The sequence below is a fragment of the Protopterus annectens genome, chromosome 8.part0 (genome assembly GCF_019279795.1).
Source record: "Protopterus annectens isolate FY-2018-M chromosome 8.part0, PAN1.0, whole genome shotgun sequence".
NCBI lineage: Eukaryota > Metazoa > Chordata > Ceratodontiformes > Protopteridae > Protopterus > Protopterus annectens.
Genome location: NC_056741.1, coordinates 1,734,782,291 through 1,734,802,264, shown reverse-complemented (window position 1 = coordinate 1,734,802,264; position 19,974 = coordinate 1,734,782,291). Strand labels below are relative to the sequence as shown.

The 19,974-nt window shown below is 41.8% G+C and overlaps 1 non-coding gene across 1 annotated transcript; it reads left to right on the top strand.

Moving 5' to 3' along the window:
• Window positions 1-4,095: 4,095 nt before the first annotated feature.
• Window positions 4,096-4,252, top strand: LOC122809826. The gene has a single exon (XR_006365962.1). It is a non-coding gene; the product is annotated as a U1 spliceosomal RNA (small nuclear RNA).
• Window positions 4,253-19,974: the final 15,722 nt, after the last annotated feature.

Genomic DNA, 19,974 nt, shown 5'->3' with positions numbered 1-19,974 from the left:
AGTGTATGTGCTATGTGTTGCCTCTTTGCCAAGGCCAGGGCATACTGGGCACGCCTCCTTCTGCCTACTGCAGCAGGCTCAGGTTGTTCCTCCTCCGAGTCACACTGTGCCTGTGCAGGCCTTGGCAATGGTGGGGGGGGGGCTGTTTGGCCCTGCCCCATGCTGTTCCTGCTGCAGTTGTTTCTGCAGGATCATATTGTGCAGCATGGCACATAACATAACAATTTGGGTACATGTAGTTGGTGAGTACTGCAAGACTCCACCAGATGTGTCCAGGCACCGGAACCGTGACTTGAGCATCCCAAACACACGCTCAATTATGATTCTTGTTTGTGCGTGTGCCTCATTATGGAGTTCTTGTCCAGGTGTGTGTGCATTTCTGATGGGTGTCATAAGCCATGGCTCCAGTGCATATCCAGCATCCCCTACTAGGTGCCGTAGGGAATGTCCCCATTGGCAAATAACTGGTACAGCTGGGTCAGATGCCAAATGTGAGAATTGTGATAGCTTCCAGGGCATCCAGCACATACATTGATTATTATGCCCTGGGCATCACACATGAACTGGCAGTTGATGGAGGGGAAGCCCTTGTGGTTGATGTAGACCCTACCCCGCTCACCGGGTGGTGCTTTGATGTGTATGTGCGTGCAGTCTATTGCGCCCACTACCTCAGGGTATTCTGCTATTTGGTGGAAAAGATGCATATTGCTGGCCAATGCCTCACGGGAATTGTGGAAATATATGTGGTCACTGACATGTGCTGACATGGCATCCAGAAACTGGTGGAGTACCCTGGATGCTGATGCCTGTGAAATCCCCATCATAGCACCAGTTGGACTTTGGAAGGTACCTGTAGCTAGTATTCTTAGGCCAACACATACCTTGGTATCCACTGGGATGGGTTCCCCTCTGTTAGTTCTGTGTGTGAGGCATGGCCAGCACAGCTCAACAATTTTCTGTAGGAGGTCCCTGTCCACCCTATAACACTCCACAATCTCCAGCTCATGTAGCCCCTGGTAGGTTACCCTGGGTCTGTACACTCTTCTCTGTCTCCTCACTGTGAGTTGCTTAGCAGCATTCACAACATCACCACCCTCAGCACCTTGCACATGTTGGTTTATGATAGCAAGTGCAGCCCCTAACATTTTGTCTGACTTAAGCTTTTTAAGCTTTCCCTCTTTGTATACTGCAGTGTTGCAGAGTTCTTGAGAGAAAACAAGGGGGAATGGTGTTTGCAGAGTTTAAAGTGCTGGGCTGGGCTGGCCTAGTCTGCTGTCTGTGTAATTGGCTGATTCTGATATATTTGACGTGGCAGCTCTGCTAGCTCAACTTGGTTAACTTCCTACAACTTCTTTTCCTTCATTTTGCCTTTCTGTTTCCACCTGGGGTGAAGCGCCGCGCAAACAAGCACAAACACGCACAAGAGTGCACACGCTGTGTGCATGATTGCAAGAAGTTTCCTATCTTTTAACAGTGTGCACCTTGGGTTTGAGGTTTTCAAATAGGGCAACTGTAGGCACGCCTCTTTGCAATCCTGAGAAACTCTGGGCAAACACGAGCCACTGTGCTCCTATTAGCTTACAGCCTGTCTGACACACACCCTCATGATGTCACCTACATTCTAGTCTTCTACTCACCTACTACTAATCTTACACTCTTGGGACATGCCTCACATGCTGGGGAAAATTGGGATTCACTATCCTTATCCTCATTTGCATAGGATTGCCTAGTAATGTATGGTTACATCTCTCACACTGAGCTTCCCCCTCTTAGCAACCACTAGTCAGTAGCCATGTTGTCTTCAGCCTGCCGTTCACCTGCATGGCAGAATAAGCTTTTTAGTGAAAATGCCTATTTTTGGCTTTTTTTTAATTATTTTCTTGTTTTTATAAATGCCGCACGTTTGCACGGTCCTGCGCTATGCTTAAACATCAGAGATCTGGGAAAAAAAGTTACATTTTTATATTTTTTAAACATTTTAAAAGGCCAATGGCTTTATATTTGGCCATTGGCATGCTTCCTCAACTGTATGCATCCTTTATTTGGAGTTGTCATAGCTCTGTTTAGCTATTTTCAGAAATGTACTTCGTTACATTTCTGCAGGTAACACTAATCTTCCACAGACAGGTTAGTGTTTCCTGGATCGCAAATTTACCTCATTTGCAAGGCTTTCACCAGCAAATGGGGTAATTTGCATGCCATGATGCTGTCCGTGCAAGGGTAGTTTTAGCAGCTCTCGTGCACACCCCTGACGGCTGTTCCTGGATTGCACGGCAGACATATTGCCGGTGTGAGCTCCTACACTCATCTTGCACTCCATACAAGCTTTCATGAATCTGGGGGCTTGTATGGCCTAATTGCTTCTGTGTCTCAAATGACTGCCTACATGTTGCAATGTGATTATGATTCTACAGATGGCACTTTAGGGGCTACTGCCATTACAACTGTCATAAGGAGGCTTACTTGGCTGTATAGTCAGAAACTTCCAGAATATGCCAAACCTGAAATTTTGAACTCTCCCTTGAATAGAGAATTAGTTTTTGGATCATCTGCTGCAGGGTTCCTTAAAAAGTTTGATGACAAAGGTAAGCTGATTCAAGGAATCTCTTAGATTTTTCAGCATTAAGTTTCCTAAGAGATTTAATACTACCTGTACAACCTTTTTTTTAAAAAGTAAAATAAACAAACACACCAAATTACTTGTTAGCAGACATTTGAAAAGCAATGTCATGGAGTTTCCAAAAAGCAAGGAGGAACCCCCTCAAAACAAAGGACAGTATAATAACTCTGAGTGACTGTCTACAAGACTTCTATCCCCCTTCCCACCATAGCAAACCCTTAATCCTACCAGAAATTTTGAACCTCCATTTTTCTAATTGACAACAGATACTTTCAGACAGATTGGTTCCGAAAGTAATCCATCAAAGTTACAGATGGCAGTGGGGTCACTCTTATCCTTTTTGAGGGATTCTTTCTCATCTGCCAGACCAAATTCCTGTTTTCTGTGCTGTCTCAGGGGGTGATAAAAGCTATCTGTCCTCATCAGTTAGGTGAAAGGTTTTATTCAATGTTTCTGGTGCCAAAGAAAGGAGATTCATGGGCTCTAGTTCTGGATGTTTCTTTTCTAAGCCTGTTTGTGACGGTGCCCAAGTTCAGATTGTTATGCATTATTTCCAATTTGAATTTCTGGTGACTTTATACTTAAAAGATGCATATTTACAAATTCTTATTGATCCAGATTTCAGGTGTATGTTAAGGTTGTCTGTTACCCTTTGGTCTCTCCACTGCTCCAAGGATATTCACAAAGTCTCTCTTTCCTGTGATAGCCTACTACAGACTGCAAGGTTTTCTTTATTTAGATGACTTGCTTATCTTTGTAGAGCCATTTTCACAGTGTCAGGAATCGCACTGGTCAGGGATCTCTTACATAGGCTGAAGTTCTAGGAAAACATAGAAATGTCTTCTCATAGGATTGTTTTCCTGGATTGTCTCCTAGATATCTCAGTTATAAGAGCCTTTCTTTCACAGTAAACAGTAGATCTATATCTAAAATGATTCTTGATTTTGCCACTTAGACTACTCTGTTAGACTGGGAACTTCCCAGGATTCTGGGTCTCATGGCTTCTGATTCCCATGATTCTTCTAGCAGGACTCCACATGAGAAAACTCCTTTGTTACATAAAATTTGTATAGTCCCAACATCAGAATTTGCTGACTTTCTAGATTCCAGGTTTGGGGTTTGTGAAAAGGGGATTTTTATTTATTTATTTATTTATTTATTTATTTATTTATTTATTTATTGTGGACAGATCACATTTATCAAAATCCAGGTCTCCTCTTTTCCAGATCACATTCATTCTGTAATAGCTAGAACTGAATAATGGTTTGGGTGCATTAAAGTTGCCATTGAAGCTTCGGAAGATGGTCAGCTGCTGTATCCTATGCAAGATACAACTCATTATAGATAATGCTACTGCAACAGTGACTACTCAAGCATCTACCCTTATGGTAATTTTACTTACGTAAACCTACACTTTTCTGCACGGCCCTAGTTCCTTTCCATTGTGGTCATCCACATAAATAGTTCTCATCAAAATACTTACCTGGCGGGGGGGGTGCTTTGACCATGAGCTTGGTTCCCCTGGGTGATGTTCTTCCATTCCACTTAGGTTGGATTGACCCCTGTGATTTCCCCAAATGTAGGAGATGTATTATTTATGATTGCTGGAAAAGCTCACCCAGACTCTGCCACAACTTGCTGTCATGGAAAGGTTAGTTTGTTTTTCCTTTTTTCTGTTTTATATTCCTTTATTACCTTCTTCTGTTTTGTATATTGTGATTTATTTTCTTAAAACTCAGTGAATCATACATAAATTAAGCCCCCACTACTGCTGCTGCTTTGTTTTTAAACTCAACCATATTTCTAGTTGCCTGCCCCTTATTTTAATTTGACGACACATCTACTTCCCTCTCCTCTTTCATTGGCTATTGCAAGTAAACATAAAATGATCATTTTGTGAAATCACTCCTTCAGCTAATTAAATTCATTGGCCAGCCCACTGTATTCCATACAGCAAGTATACAAAGTGCCCACCCCTTTCCAGTCTATATTTGTCTTTTAAAATGAGTGGCTCTCCACTTAGATACCTAAAGCTTAAGTTACTCCTTCTTTCATATATAACTGTTTAGTGCACACTGTAGTTCTTAGGATATTAAATGTTTTATTCCATCATGCAACATCTCCTCCAAGACATCCAATTACTGAGGAGCCCATGTTCTGACTCTTAGCAGTTGTCTTGAGATTAGTGCTTCTGTTTTGCTCCTGGTGAGAAAAGGAGCATAGGGCCATTATTTCCTGAAGACTTCTGATCAGCAGAAAGCACAGGCCATTATTTCCTGGACACTTCTGATCAGCAGAAAGCCTAATAACTGCTTAATAGGTGCCAGCTTGGAATTTGTGCTTATAATTTGCTCCTGGTGAGAGAAGAAGCAAAATGCATTGATTCCTGACTGGGTAGTAAGTGTTGTGTTTGACCTTCCTGATTGGTCTGATTTGTATTTAATGCATCTACCAAGAAAAGGCTACAATGAGCCTACAGACCCTCACATCATCTGGGACAAGACTGTGGATCACCAAAGATCCTGTGACCTGCTTTTCATGTTGGGATTGGTGATACTGTTTTGCTTCTGTTGAGCAAAGAAGCAAAGGAGCATTGTATCCTAGCAGCTTGAAGCTGTGGTGAGACCTGCACTAGTAGTAGCCAGACAATAGCCATTCAGGTGACTCCCCTCTTTTCATCATTCTGGACAAGCTAATTCTTATTTTTTAGTAAATACTGCTTGATTTCCTGGTGTCTAACCTAACTTTAGAATATTTGCCTAAATACTTCATCCATAAAACATCATGGTCTGATTATTAGTTTCTCCTCAAGTGATTGGCAGTGCCTTGTATAGAAGTAGACACCTTAAGCTGACATTTTTCCTGTAAAAGTACCATTGAAATTTTACCAACACCTAGTTGCACATGGCACAACTAAGTTGCAGTGACAAGCACTGCTCACAGAATTGACTCCATCTAATCAATTAAAAAAAGGGTTTGTTGCCATGGATATGAACTTTCCTACTATCTCAGTTACCAGCTTGGTGAATATTGGCATCCTGAGGCAATGTAGAAACTGTCTCATGTTTACTGACAACCAGTTAATTCTCAAACAAACTGATATGGTATGTGAGAGGTGTATTTACACAATGTCACTGGAGGCAAAGCTCTCACATAAAAGCACTCCTAATGTCAGTCAGGTTTTCAGTAATACACATGCTGCACCCATCACACATAGTTCAAAGCAGACACATAGACCCACATATGCTGAGGCACTTAAATGTAACCTTCCTAAACCCCAAAGATCTCCTCAATGAAGTGCACATAACAAACACCCTCAGCAGCCCCGAATGCACTCTTTCAAAACAACACCCACATCAACACATACGGCCACATCTCATGAAGCCTCTACTTCTAATACCATAAGGCAAGCCACCCCACAATCCAACTTTCTGGTCATTGCAGATTCAAGGAGAAAGTCATGGTCAGTTTCTTATTGGGGGCCAGGATCCACCACATTACACATGCACTTGGGTTTTTGGACCACAGGTACCAGTATGACACAATCATAGTCCATGTGGATGTAAATGACCTAAGACATGCCTCCCTAGACAATATGAAGAGAGATATCATCGAGCTCTCAGAATATACGTCCCATGTTGATATGAGTCTAGCATTGAGCAGCATTTTACCATCCCTAAGATAATGCCACAATATGAACAAAAGATGACTGACTTTAATAATTGGCTTAGTTTCTGAGATCATCAACAGACCACACTGCTTTGTCAAGGATGTTATGCATCTCTCCCCTTTTGAATATTAGCTAAAACATTATCCACCCCCATAATGCCTTTTTTAGGCAATGCCAAATTGAAAGTAATTCTGAATTTGCAAATCAAAGCCAAGGAAATTTAAAGGTATTACTTCAATGCTAGGAGTCTAAACAAAAAACTCCACTACCTAGAAGCTCTCTTCACCCTAGAGAATGCTAATGTTTGTGTGGTCACTGAGATATGGTTTAATGCTGGAGAAAGTACACCGAGAGTTACAAGGTTATAATGCCTTCCACACATTTAGACTAGCTACTACACAGTCTGGGACTAAAGGTGGAGGTGTCTTGATTTGTATAAAAAATAAATATATCTCAAGGCTGGTCAAACAGGACAATGCACTTGAGCAGCTACTCCATGTTCAAATCACCATAGGCAAAATCACATGTCACCTCCTTGTAAGTTATACATCCCCTTGTATGTCCCAGGAAACCCATACCATGTATTTAAACTTTTATTGGAAACACTCACCATCCAACCCAATACCATATTCATGGATAACTTCAATTACCCCACTTTTAACTGGGAATTATATATGACACCAAACATACATTGACAGAGATTCCTAGATTTGTAAACACAAACTCCATGGGCTAGATTGTCAATACACTAACCAGGGGTGCAACCATAATAGATCTCGTCCTCACTAGTATGGGAATGTGCTGCACACTCCCTAGTGTAATGTCTTTTCTGGTAAGGTCAGTCCACAAAATGGTCTCCTTTGAAGTAAAAATAAAACTTGGATTTCCAGCTAACTGTGGGAAATTCAGGAACTACTCTAAGGCTAACTTCCTACTATTAAGTGATAATCTGGCAAACTTTCAAGCCCCTATAAACCCTGAGAAAACCGCTGCCTATGCAGACCTGTTCACAGAAAACCTATAAAAGCATGTTAATAGCTGCATAGAGGCAGCTCTACCCACCAGGAAGATGTACAGGACTAACTCAAAAAAGAAGCCATCCTAGTGGAATCACAACATCAACAGGCTGTATAACAGAAGGAAGAAAATCATGGCAAAAATTTGCAGCACCCAACATGATCAAAGCACTCTCAACAAATTAAACAAACACCTCAGAGGACAAATAAAGTCTACCAAAGCCAAATTTGAGGTACATTTGTCATCCCAGTCAAAGGACAACCATAATGCATTGTTTACCTTGTCCACAAGTTCAAAGGCAATACATAATTGTGTGCAAAGCTCATTGTTAATGGATCCACCTCTGCTGAGCCAGAAGATATAGCAAACCTACTGGCCAACAAACTCAGCTCCAACTTTACCCCTCCCTCCCCTAACCTTTCCTTAGGAAATATCAACAAATATAACTCCCCCTACTATCACTAGGGAATACATCCTTAATGCTCTCTCTCTAAGGCAAAGAACACTGCACCACTAGGCCCAGAGGATATCTCAAGATGCCTTCTTAATAGCATGAAATATAACCTATCAGGGCCTCTGGAATTGCTGTTTAACTGTAGCCTCTAAACATGCTTCTTGTCTTATCAATGGAAGACAGCAACAGTAATCCAGCTGCTCAAAGGTGGGCCATCTACAGACCCGGGAAACTACAGACCCATAAGCTTCACTAGTCTCATATGCAAAGCCATGTAAAGAATTATCATTGAAATGATCAATAGTGACATAGGAAACCTCCAGAGACTGGACCCAGCCCAGTTTGGTTTCATCAAGGACAGGTCATGCCACTAAATCTGATGGACTTCTTTGAGAAAGCCACCAAAGCAATAGATGAGGGCAAAATGGTTCACAATGCCTACCTTGACCTGGCAGGGACATTTGACACAATACCCTACTTGGGCACTGTTGACAAAGTGAAGAAGTTAGGTAAAAACCCTTATGTCACCCGGTGGATAGCCAGCTGGCTCACAGACAGGACCCAGGAAGTTAGAATTGAGGCATCTACCTCTACAAAGAGGCCAGTCACAAGTGGAGTCTTTCACGGATCAGTCCTGTGGCTGCTCCTTTTTGACATTTATTTTGCTGAAGTCAAGGTCCATGTCAATGGCCTCTGGCTAACTAAATTTGCAGATGATTGCAACTTAGGAGCTGTCACTGAGTCTCCCACTGACACAAATGTCCTCAAGGAAGGGCTGACACAGACAAGTAACTAATGTCACAGCATAATAGTATCCTTCAGAAAGTCATCAACCCCTAGTAACTATCATATTGACAAAACACCCCTAAGTGATGACCCAGTGGTCAGGGACTTGGGCACACACATAGACAGCAATGTAGCCTTTGACCATCATGTGTCCACAGTAGTGAGGAAATCATTCTATGATGCACAATAGATAAACAAAGGTCCAAGAAAGTCATTGTTCCACTGTATTCGGCATTCACCAGACCTATCATTGAGTACAATGCCCCATTTAGAATGCACATAACCAGGCATATCCAGCAACTGGAATGTCTACAGAGGTTTCCCACTACAAGAATACAGGATGTAAGTAACATATCCTATGTGGACCACCTCAAGGCCCTATCCTTGTATTCTGTCTCCTATGCCTGGCATACAAGGCATTGTCAGACCCCCACTTTAATGGGCCTCCTGCATATTCACAAAACAAACTGCACCAGAATTACCCATTCTAAAGGCTTAAACCTTGCCTGTGATATAAATAGGACCTGCTGGATAGATAAGTATGTATGCCAGTGACTATCCCTTCTATGGAACTGGCTCTTCATGCATGTGAAGCAGGGGTCCTCCCTAACCCAATTCAAGTGTAACTTGAACAATTTGATGGGGAACAGGAAATTCATCCCTTGTTTGGCACATATGTTGCCAATGGACAGAGGCAGCCTGTAAATGGCTCATCTCCCAAGCCCCTGCTTACACTCATCAAGAGTATGAGAACTTGTCAGAGATTTGGGATGCATGGCTAGGCTTACAAAGACCTTTGTGGTTGTTAGCCTAGTAAACACCTATGAACCTATGAACCTATAAAGCTAGGAATCTGATTGTGGGTGTTACCTCCTGTGTCAGTATCTCTGACAAGTCTTTAGAGGTTGCTAAGCTGTCCTCAGATGAGAGGTACTCCAGTGCTGACTTACTTCATCCCTTTGCAAAGTTGGGGTTCATACCATAGCTCTTTGTCATTTTGTATTGTTGTACTTGTAATATAATAATCTGAAACAAATAGAAGAACTACCAATGCATAATAGCTATGGTCACTGAGTTTGTCCCAGTGATGTTCAGTACAGCTATGTCTTAGTCCATCATAACGTTTGGTGGTTGTAGTGTTACTTGTTCAGTTTCAGTTAGTTCAGCTACATGACTGAAGAGCATATTGTAGGCTATCTGTGATTTTTGGGTCACAAGTTCAACACAGTGGGCCAACATCTGACTCTTGTTACAATGGCCATGTATATGCAGCTAGGTGTGTGAAAGTTTCCATCCATCAAGAAAATATCTGTTCAGTGCCAGTAATGTCCTGTGCTGTCATCAGAACCATGGTGGTAATGCTCTTTGTAGCGTCTCCCAATAGAAGGTGAATAAATGTCTCATCCTGAAGTGGGAACCTAAATTCCCTCACAGTGTTGATGCTGTCTGGTGAGTAATGAGTCTCTGTCTTCATTGTCTTTGTCACTACCTTGGCTAAGGACTTACTAGTTCGCAATGTCTGATCTTTATTGTTGGTCAGCCCCTGCTAGATGTGCTGCCCACATACCTGTCAACTGTACAGATTTTTGCAGAATGTCCAGATTTTGTGCTCATATTTTTGTTCCACTTTTCATAAAATTGCATTTTCTAGCAAATCAATGGCAAATCTTTGATTATTAAAGTCAGAAAATGATGACAATCATTAGTGTTTCAGACTTCATACCTTTCAGGAAATTCATGTTAATGCAAAACCTGTTATTCTATTTACTTTCTAAGTTTGCAAAAGCTATATTTAAAAAAGTCCCTGTTTTAGGCCTTTGTCCCCCCCCCACATTATTTATGGCTTTGTCCGGATTTCTTGCACTAAGAGGTAGAGCGGTATGGTTGCCCAGCTTTGCATGGCATGTTTGGGATGTTAGAAGTCTGCACTCTGTGCTGACAATAAACAGTCTATTACATCAAATCCACACATGTTAAATGGATTTCAGACAGTGGTGGCCTGTGGAGCACACCAGTTCCTCATCACCTTGCACCAGCATAAAGGTGGTATACTTCTTACATTGGTCCGGTTTCTTCTGTATGCAGCAGCAGTATATGTCGCTGTTGGGTACTTTTTCCCTGTAATATATGCACAGGTTTCTACAGGGACTCTGAGTTCATTTCTTTGAGGGGCTAGAGCTGTGCATATACCCCATATTCTTGGGTAGTATGGCAGCATAATCTGTGGAGACACTTTTCTCTAGATCAGAAAACTCTATTATTCTTTTGATGTACTTGGGACAGGTGCATTCATGTTTTATGGTCCTGTCTTTGCCCAGAATGAGGTCCATATCCAGTGACATGCATTCTGTATCTGATCCCCACTGTGATCACCTTCTATAGTACTCACTTCATTTGTGAAGATGATTGTCTTCCTGACATGGTTAAGATTTGTGCTGGACCCTTGATGGGAGTACACTTAAGTAAACCGTGTCTTGATTTGGTATGGCCTAAGGTTCTAAGTGGTCCCTAGAATAGAAAGGGTTAATTCCCTTTGTAAGTGAAAGCTGGGTGTAGTTATAGTTAGAGGAAGCTAAGGGAGAGTGGAGCTATTAGGAAGGCAGAGAATTAAACATTCTGAGAAAGCAAATCATCTGCAGAAGAAAACAACAGGAGTATTTTGTCCAGAAGAGTTTCCTTATAACTCGGGAATGCTAGATTTTACCCTAGAATGGTTGTTTCTGGGGAAACTTCTGGATGCAGTCATAGGCATTCAGAAGCCATGTAGCTTAAACATTGGTAGGTCCTTAAGGAGTAATTTGTATATATCCCATGGGCCTCTGCTTCAGATTTAAGGTATTGAACAGTGAAACCTAGCTGGGTCTTTCTTGCAGTTTTTACTGAATGATTTGTTGATGTGACTGCTTTAACCTTTGGACTGGGTAGCATGTGTCTCTTGAAGCACTCATATGTTCATAGGTTGGTACTAGGCCTATACAAGCCTAGCCATAACAATTCCCTGGCTATTTCTTCCCACATTATTTACTTCCCTGGACCCCTGTCTAGCAGGGTGACTGACGTGATCCCCGGGGTGAAGTTCCTATCTCCTATCCAATCATCAAGGTTCCTTTTGAAGAGGGCCAAAGAGGAGCCCTGCTTGACATATATGGGCAGTCTGTTCCAGAGTCTGGGGGAGTCTGTAGGTCAGGAACCTATCCCTCCAGCATGTTTTCTTCATTGTGATGACAAGGTTTAGATCCCTGGAGCATGTGTCTCTGAGTGATTGGGATTTCTTTAAGTGTAGCATGTCCAACAGCTCTGGGTTTGACATGGCCTTGTATGTTAAGCAGAGATTGCCTCTGAGTAGATGATATGCAAATGAGTATAGGTGGAGTTTTTTTAGACGGTCAGCATAGGTCATCTCCTTTATGCCTGTGATTATTTTAGTGAGGTATTTCTGTGGCCTTTCCAGTTGTTGCAGATGTCTTGAGAGGTACATACCAAATGGAAGGTTGTATTCTATAATGTGTCTAATGAGGGATGAGTACAGTGGGACAATGACCTCCTTTTTTCTGGATGAAAAGCCCTTAGTGATGAGGTGTGCCACATAGAAGGATTTCCTGACTGTTGTGGTGATGTGGTTATCGAAGGGGAGACCACTGTCCAGCTGTGTCCCTAAGTATCTTATCACATGTTCAGTGTTTAGTGTACTGCCACCTATGTGGTAATTCATGGGTACATGTTTTTCCCAAAGGGGATAACTATACATTTCTTGGCATTGAGCTTGAGCCCATGGCTCTGGCACCAAGCATCTGTTTCTGTAAGGCCCTTTTGTAAAATATCCACATCATTTGGAGATTCAATAATGGCTCACAGTTTGCAGTCATCTGCAAACTTTGTTAGCCAGAGTCCCTTAGTGCTGGCCTGTACTTCAGAGAAGTAGATGCCAAACAAGAACAGTGCCAGGACTGAACCCTGAGGTACTCCACTTGTCACTTGTCTGGAGGTGGATTTGGAGTCGGCTACTTTTACAGTGTAGGTTCTGTCAGTAAGCCAGTTGGCAACCCATTCGGTGACGTAGGGATTAATGCCCAGCTTAGTAAGTTTAGTCTATGATTCCAGAGTGGGGGATGGTGTTGAAGGCCTTGATGAGGTCCAGATTGGCTGTGTGGACCACTTTACCCTTGTCCACAGCTCTGGAAACTGATTAGAAGAAGTCAATCATGTTCAGGAGACAAGATCGACCCTTCACAAACCCAGGCTGCATGGGGTCCAATGTTTGAAGGTTGCCAATGTCTTTGTTTATAAGTTCCATGATAATACGTTCCATAGCCTTGCAGATCAGGTTTGTCAGACTGATGGGGAGGTAGTTCCTGGGATCCTAGGTGGATATTCCCTTGTGGAGTGGGATAACTGTAGCTGTGCGCGCACAAAGCCTGAAGTGAGGCTATGATTAAACATGACACTTAGGTGAGGTGCCAGTTCATTTTGTAGTTTATGTAGTACACAGCCTGGGATGCTGTCTGATCCCATGGATGCTCTATTCTTAGCTTTGGAGAGTGCGGAGTTTACCTGTGTGGCCATTATTACCAGAATTTGGCAATCTTTTGTTATTGAGATGGGTCCTTTAGGGTTGACAGGGGGGTGAAGTTTGCACTGAATCGATCTTCCAGGATATTGGCAATATCCTTTGGATCAGTATATTTAATGCCATTCTGTTGTAGCTCAGAGCAGATCTGAGCATTGCCATTTAGATTCTTGACATAGCTATAGAATGCCTTGTGGTTGTCTTTGGAATCTTTGGCAATTTTATTTTCGTAACTAGCTTTGGAGGATTTTATGAGGGATCTCAGCTTCTTACTGAGGCTGGTAAGGGAGTTTTTTGCATCCTGGGATTTTCCTCTTTTCTGCAACAGTTTCTTCCTTTTGTTGTATTGTGTGTTTATGGCAAGGGACCACCAGAATGGCTTCCTTTTTCTGGAGGACAGCATCTTGGTTCTATTGGGGATGGCACGATTCATGCATGAGTGGATGTGCTCGTACAGTGCCTTATTGTAGCATTACCTTCAGATTTTGCATGTTTGTACTTGTTACATTGGTGATTTTGTCCTTTGAACTTTCCCTAAAAAAGGCACTACAGTGGTAGCAAGAGCCTTAGCCTGTAACCTGAATCCCAGGGATGACAGATGCAGACCCTCTCTGGCAAAGCATAGTGGTCTGTCGATCATGTTGTCCCAGGCAGACAGATACTGGATCCCCTTTGAATGACACCATAAGCTTAGCCAAATGTTGAAGTCAATCATGTTGTCCTTATACTGTGGCATCATTCTGTGCAGGATGCTACTCAGGGCTAGGGTCATACCTGCCTGGGCCACATGATCTGAGAGCTCTTCCCTGTCTCTTTTCATGTAGTCATTCATTCCAACATGGACAATGACAGAGTCATATTTTTACTTGTTGTGGAGTGACTTGAGTGCATGTGCTATGTGGCAGCTGACTGTAATTTTCTCCTTGTTCAGCCTGGTGAGTGGGACATCAGTGTGCCTGATGATAGAATCACCTATGATTAAAGTGTTGGGTACGTTGTCTTGCCTTAGGAGCTGTTGTTGGGTGGCACACTGGTGTTGTGAGCTATGTGACACTTTGGTTGTGACTGGTGTTTGTTTGTGTTTCAGCTTTGGAGGTACTTGTTGCTTGGGCAGGTTACTGTTAAGGGCCTCCACATATGTGGGTTTAGTATTACTATGTGTGGGTGTTGGTGGTGTGGGTTTAGAAGGGCTATGTGTTGCTTGAGGTATAGTGCGGGTGTTAACCTTCTCCTTTTGACTGTCTAGCACAATCTTGGGTGGGGTGAGCTTTGCTTCCATTTTGGCTATGTAAGTGCATCTCTCGCAGGTTGTAGTGTTGAGTGGTAGGAGGAGAGGGTTGTCTGTGTACATGAGGGAATTGCTGCATTGCCCAGTATGCCCAGATTCACCAGGTGGACAGGAAAAATCAATGGACTGCGCTGTTTGGCTCTTTACGGCCCTGATAGAAAAAGAGTCTCTGCTGCTGGGTGGAAACCTGATGTTTTCCTGCCAATAGTGTTTAAATCTGCTATGTGCTAGGAACTTCTGCTTGGTTCTACTTTTGGAAGGAATGCATTTGTAATGGTCTGTGCTACAGGAACTGTATTATTACAGGAACTGTATAATAATAATTTATTTTTAATTATGACTAATGTCTGTTGTGAGCAACTGAAACTAGTCCATAACCTTTACAGAATTTGGAGACTTTGATAAAAAATTGCATTTCTGCAATGATATGATTTAGACAAGTCATTATTTTTGTGTTCAATTCTGTCTGAAATAAGGAAACTCTACCTTGTTTTAGTTATTCCTCTTTGGTAAAAGTTAATTGCTCTTTTAAAAACTTCAACACTGTAGTTGTTTTTTCTTCCAGTTTAAGTCCAGAGATATTCAAGATGTCCCATGGAGAACACATGCAGTGGAAATAAATTGATTGTAAGCCCCTAAATTGTGTTTTGTGTGTGAGATATTTGTCCACAACCCCAGGTGAGCACCTGCTGTCAATTGATAACTTTCTGTTGAAGGAGGATAGTAACAATTAGGGAAGCACCCAGATTTGGTCAGAACTGGTGGTCAAGGACACTATGCTCAAACCCTGTAGATATAGCCAACCTGCTGGCAGATAGGTAAAGTGAAAACTTCACATCTCTGCCCCCCCATCAATAAAACAAGACATCTCCAGTATCTTCCCCCCTCCCCTTATCTCTAGGAAGCAGGTCATCACTGCCCTCTCAAAGGCAAAAAATACAGCCTCCATGGGACCTGAAATCATCCCTGGCTGCATCCTACATGAACTCAGGAAGGAACTTGCAGCACCATTAGGTACCCTATTCAACCAAAGCCTGAGTACCGGCTTCATCCCAGCCAAGTGGAGGACAGCTACTGTTATCTCTTTGCACAAAGGTGGAGTGTCCACCGATCTAGGAAATTATAGAACTATCAGCCTAACTAGCCTGATCTGCAAGGCCATGGAGCGGATTATCATGGACCTCATTAACAAGGGCATTGGCAACCTCCAGACACTTATTCCCACACAGTTTGGTTTTGTCAAGGGGAGGTCATGCCTGTCAAATTTGGTCGATTTCTTTGAGACAGTCACCAAGGCCATAGAAGAGGGGAAGATGGTGCACACTGCCTACCTTGACTTGACCAAGGCCTTCAATACTGCTCCCTATTCAGGTATAATAGATACACTCTGTCAACTAGGCATCAATCCATATGTTACCAGATGGATAGAAAACTGGCTCACTGATAGAACCCACCTAGTTAAAATAGGGGAAGCCACGTCAAGTAGTAGACCCGTAACAAGCGGTGTACCCCAGGGATCTGTTTTGGAGCCTCTGCTGTTTGGGATATACTTCTTAGAGGTGCAGCCTAAATCTAGTGGGCTATGGCTGACCAAGTTTGCAGATGACTGCAAGCTGGGTGCTGTCATCAATTCCCCTTAGTGATGTGGGCATCCTCCATGAAGGTCTCACCCAAACAAATGACTGGTGCCAGAAACATGGCCTCAAAATGAATGCAAAAAAATGCATCATCATCCCTTTTGGGGAAAATGACTTCCCCACAAATTATCACATTGATAATAAGGCAATAAGTATGCAGTCAGTTGTGAGGGACTTGGGAACCCAGGTTGATAGTAAACTGACTTTTGACCACCATATTGCCTCCATTGTATGGAAAGCTTTCTACATGGCCCACCTCATTAGTAAGGGTATCTCATCCAGGGACAAGGTGGTCATAACATCCCTGCATTCTTCCTTTATAAGACCGATTATTGAATACAATGCCCCTTTCGGCATGTACCTCACAAAGCATATGCAGTAGCTGGAGAGACCACAGAGATTCCTCATCCAGAGAATCCAGGGCCTCAAACATCTAGCCTCATAACTCTCAACCTCTCAGAGCAAGAAATCTGGACAAAGCCAAAAATAATGGAGGGACAAAGGCCCAAAAATAGGGACACTTTTTAAATACCACTCTTACAAACTTAGAAAGTTGATAGAATAATGGGTTTTGTATTGTTATGTATTTTCTGAAAGATATGAAGTCTGAATATCAAATGGCTTTCATTATTTATTATTATTTAGTAACTTCAATTTTCAGTGATTTGCCAGAAAAACACAAATGTTATGAGGAACAGACCAAAAATATGAGGCAAAAATCTGGACCTTCTTTGACAATCTGTACAGTTGAGAGGTATGTCTACCCTACACAGATAGGCTAAAAGCCCTGTCCCTCTACTCAATCTCCTACAGACTCCTCAGAGGTGACCTCTGTCTGGCATACAAAACAATCTCACCCTGATGGGACTACTGCATATTCACAAGTCAAGCTCCACTCAAATAATCCACACACGAGACCTCAACCTGGTCTGTGACATGAATAGGACTTGTTGGCGGGACAGATTTGTGTCCCAGAGACTTTCCCTTTTGTGGAATAGACTCCCTCTCCACATAAAGCAAAGTACCTCATTAAACCTTTTTAAGTGCAACCTGGATAACTGGATGGGGAACAGAAAATATACCCCTGGGAGTCCACCTATGTCCCTGCTGGACAGTGACATAGGGTGCTGACTTGTTGTAACATGGACTAAATTCTTGGCTAGGCTTGTAAGGGCTTCAGTGCCAATAGCCTAGTAACTTCCTATGATCCTATAAATGTGACTTTGCTTTCACAAAAGTATGAATTATGTTATCATACACCAGTGTAGTAAGAAAGACTGAGAACATGAACAGTTTCTTGAGGTTTCAGATAAATACAATTTTGTTTCTTTTTCAATAGTACCCCATGCCAGTACAAGGGAAAACCATAAGGACGTCAGGGAATCATATTTTCTTTTGAATGCAACTGATGAATTGTTTTGTACCCTGTTTCCATAGAAAGGAAACATTGAGGCAGTGAGAGTTTTGTTCTTCATTGAATAAAAGTGGTGCATTATATTGGAAGATGGAGAAAGCTAAGCTATCCAAGCTTTATTTAAGGGTTTTCATGAAACCTATCAGTGGCAGCTGGCTACAACAGTGCATACAGGAAGGATGTCATATTTGGTCTATAAGAATAACTGCAAGTGCAAAAATGTTTCAGCAGAATATTGATGAACTGCATTTCAGGGAATTACCCTGCAGGAAAAGTATAAATGTCTGGTGGAGACCCTGACTGTACCTGCATGAGTTGCTAATTCAACTCGGGTGCCTGTCATAATAGGAGTATATTAAGGCAATTTCCTTCCTACAGAAGATGAATGTAAATAAGGATGCAGAAACCTTTCTCCTAATATAGTAAAGTTTATTCTGAATGTGAGAGCTCACCTAAAACTCATCAAGTCAGAGTTATTTTTGGGAAAGAAAAGAAGGCTTGGTATGATTTGTTATTGCTATTAATTGTGGCATACAAAATTCAGGCTATTGGCAGCAAGATACCTGAAATAAGATCTCAAGAGTTTCAATGTCTGTATCTACACTGTAGAGAAGTAACCACATTAAATGATGTTTGACCATATGTATCTAGCTCTTAAGCGGTTGCAAACAAAGATCAACAGCCCCAAATGCAATAAGAGATATTCTTCTTCATGTGGTTCATGAGAGCTCTGCCAAGTACTTGAAGAGATTGGGTGTCACAAGGAAGCCTCACCACTGTGGATGTTGCTGAATTATTGGAAAGATAGACTGAAAGTGACTGAACATAATTCACACAAGAAGTACAGAAAAGCTAAAGCTGAGTTAAGATTTGGAGATGGAAGATTTACTATAGATTTTAAAAAAAGAGGACCAGAAAAAAATTGTTACTGTTCATACTAAGTACCCAAATAAAATGTTGCAAGTGCAGTCCTCTTGGACAAGTTGTTTGCAATTTGCCATTTTGACAGTGAGCTTTTGCAGTACGATGTCTGCTCTAACATTTTTCCTTTCATTGACATATTCACATACTGACTGGGGTGTACTTGTGAATTATATAACTAACAAATTTTGATGCATGGAGTAAAGCTGGAGACACTACTTGTACTACAATGTTGGATTCAGACAGTGTGTTAACATTTAATGAAAGGCATACTAGAACATGAGGAGGATGGTACCAAACAAGAAGAAGGTGTGTGTGTGTGTGTGTGTGTGTGTGTGTGTGTGTGTGTGTGTGTGTGTGTGTGTGTGTGTGTGTGTGTGTGTGTGTGTGTGTGTGTGTGTGTGTGTGTGTGTGTGTGTGTGTGTGTGTCTGTGTGTGTCTGTGTGTGTATGTGTTTGTATATACGCATACATGAGGTTAAGAGGAAGTACTCTCCAGCAGAAATTGAAGTATAGCTTTTTGTACATACTGTCCAGATTTAGCCCATGATTTAATTATTTAGCTAAAAAATTTCTTCATTTCTAAGTTTTTTGGTAAAAAGGAATGTGAGGAATCTAGTCTGACCCCATTGGTGTGAAGGCTGTGGGAATTTAGGAAGTTGTATCCTATCAGTAGGATGTGTCTCTTACATTAGGGGAAATAGACCCTTCACCTAGTTAGAGTTAGGATAATAGTCTAATCAGTTAGGAAAAGGTTGGCAGCATATTTGTATTAGTTGGAGGGGGAATAAAGTCCACTCTATGTTCAGAAAGTTGATAGAAGTAGGAATGACCTGGTCCATCTTCTACCCATTTTGATACCTGTGATGAAGGGCTAATAAGCTTAAACCTTATTGATCCTGATTTTAAGAAAGCACATATTCTATACTAAAGAGATTCTATAAAAAATATTTAGATGTTTGACAGCATTAATTAGGTGATCAGCCTACCTACTATTTATTTGTAACTTGAGCTTTCCCATGATCTCTGGAATTGTGTAAACAAAATAGAGAGGAGTTTGGTAAGGCAGTTGGCTCCTCTGCTGTTCAGGATACTTTTACTTATGCTAGTTCTCAGTCTTGGAGGAGATTTGAGTATAGAAAAAAAAAAAAAAACAGAGAATATTAGCCAGATGTTATTGGCCAAGTCTTTTCTCAGCAGTCAAATAATATTTTTCTGCCTGCTCTGACTGTCAAAATACTGCCCTGGCCATTAATGAAGTACTCTTAGACCAGATAGCCTTGACGATAGTTGTACCCCAGTTAAATTCAAGCTCAAGTTTATTTAAGTGTTTATACCAAAGCATTTACACAAAATGAAGAAACATAAGATATATAAAGAATGAGCAAACAGCCAATAAAAGAGGTTGCATAAATCAGGTAATGGAGATATTACTGAGTAAGTGTTTGAAGCGATCAAACATCTGGCTGGATCTAATCCAGATGAGCAGGATATTCCACAAGCAATGTCCCTGGTACACAAATTTGTAAGACCCAGAGAAGTCAGTGTGGACACTCAGAACCTTGAACAGCACCTGTGAAGAAACATGAAGAGTTCTCGCA